Source organism: Macaca mulatta, chromosome 19, assembly GCF_049350105.2.
Source record: "Macaca mulatta isolate MMU2019108-1 chromosome 19, T2T-MMU8v2.0, whole genome shotgun sequence".
Lineage (NCBI taxonomy): Eukaryota > Metazoa > Chordata > Mammalia > Primates > Cercopithecidae > Macaca > Macaca mulatta.
In genome coordinates, this window is record NC_133424.1 from 57853690 (window position 1) to 57855691 (window position 2002).

Sequence of the window (2002 nt, forward strand, 5' to 3'; positions counted from 1 at the left end):
CAGCCAGTTTGCATAAGCAACAGAATAGCAGGTGCAGCCAGTTGATATAGTCAGGAGAGCCACAGGTTCAGACAGGCTATATCCTCCCTCCCATGATAATAAGCCACTTCAGCCTCTGATTGACTGCGAGCCAGGTCTCCACTTGGGCTGTGATTGGTCGTGAGCCAATCCTTCATAGCATGTAACCAATTGGAGGCCTCTGAAGGGCACCTAGGGGTGTTGCTGGGTCCTTTTTAGCTTAATAAAAACCCTAACTGGCAGGCCTGGTGCAGTGGCTCACCTGTAATCCCAGTACTTTGGGAGGCCAAGGCGGTCAAATCACTCGGGATCTGGAGTTTCGGATCAGTCTAGCCAACATGGTGAAACTCCGTCTCTACTAAAAGTACGATAATTAGCTGGGTGTGGTGGCGCGTCCCTGGTGGCTTGCGCACCCAGGGATTGTCCTTGGAGTCCCAGCTACTCAGGAGGCTGTGGTAGGAGAATCACGTGAATGCGGGAGGCAGAGGTTGCAGTGAGCTGAAATTGTGTCACTGCACTCCAGCCTGGGCGACAGAGCAAGACTCCGTCTCAAAAAGAACCCTAATTGGGGAGGCGCTCAAGCCCGCTCCCACTCTGTGAATTGTCTTGGATAAATCTCTGCTTTGTCTTTTGTTGCTTCGTTCTTCTTTTTTTTTTTTTTGGATCTCAGCTCACTGCAGGCTCCGCCTCCCAGGTTCAAGCGATTCTCCTGCCTCAGCCTCCCCAGTAGCTGGGACTACAGGCGCCCGCCACCTCGCCCGGCTAGTTTTTTGTATTTTTTTTTTTTTAGTAGAGACGGGGTTTCACCGTGTCAGCCAGGATGGTCTCGATCTCCTGACCTCGTGATCCGCCCGCCTCGGCCTCCCAAAGTGCTGGGATTACAGGCTTGAGCCACCGCGCCCAGCCAATAGCTTTTATTTATTTATTTATTTTTTATTTTTTTGACTCTCACTCTGAGACCCAGGCTGGAGTGCGGTGGGGCGATCTTGGCGCACTGCAACTTTACCTCCCAGGTTCAAGCGATTCTCCTGCCTCAGGCTCCGGAGTAGCTGGGTTACAGGTGTGCACCACCACGCCCAGCGAATTTTTTTTCCTTGAAATTTTAAAATCCCTCAAAAACTTCATTATACAGGTGAATTTTGATCGTCATGATGGGCTTATCGGTAGGATCTCTGGTAACGAGCACGGGCACCAGAGCCTCCAAACTTTTTGGACTCACAGCGACGGGGATCAGCTACCAGCAGGGTCTGGTCATACTGGATGAGGATGTCTTTGATCTCCTTCTTGGAAGCCTCATCCACATATTTCTGGTAATAGGCCACCAGGGCTTTGGAGATGGACTGACAGATAGCATAAATCTAGGCCACGTGACCACCACCCTTCACATGGACGTGGATGTCCACACCAGCAAATCGCTCCTTGCCGAGAAGCAGAACTGGCTCCAGCAGCTTCTATGGTTGTGTGCGTGGCTCCATCATCTCCAGGAGCCGCCTGTTCACCTTGATGAGGTCATTGCCGCGTTTGCAGCCCACCACAGCTGTGGCTGTCTTCTTGCGACCGAAGACCTGCACAGACTGCAGTAGGCCCTTGGACCACATGGCTGCGAGCGTGAACTAGAGACCCTCACCACGTGAGGTGGTGCCGCAACCGGAAAAAAAAAAAAAAAAAAAAAAAGGTAATTTTTTTTTTTTTTTTTTTTGAGAGGGGATTTTGCCCTTGTTGCCCAGGCTGGAGTGCAATGACGTGATCTCAGCTCACTGCAACCTCTGCCTCCCCGGTTCAAGCAATTCTCCAGCCTCAGCCTCCCAAGTAGCTGGGATTATAGACATGTGCCACCACACCTGACTACTTTTTGTATTTTTAGTAGAGACGGATTTTCACCATGTTGGCCAGGCTAGTCTCAAACTCCTGACCTCAGGTGATCCACCCACCTCGACCTCCCAAAGTGCCAGGATTACAGGAATGAGCCACTGTGCCTGGCTTT

At 51.3% G+C, this 2002-nt stretch overlaps 1 pseudogene; it reads right to left on the reverse strand.

Moving 5' to 3' along the window:
- Positions 1-1161: 1161 nt before the first annotated feature.
- LOC715442 (small ribosomal subunit protein uS9-like) lies at positions 1162-1616 on the reverse strand (annotated as a pseudogene).
- Positions 1617-2002: the final 386 nt, after the last annotated feature.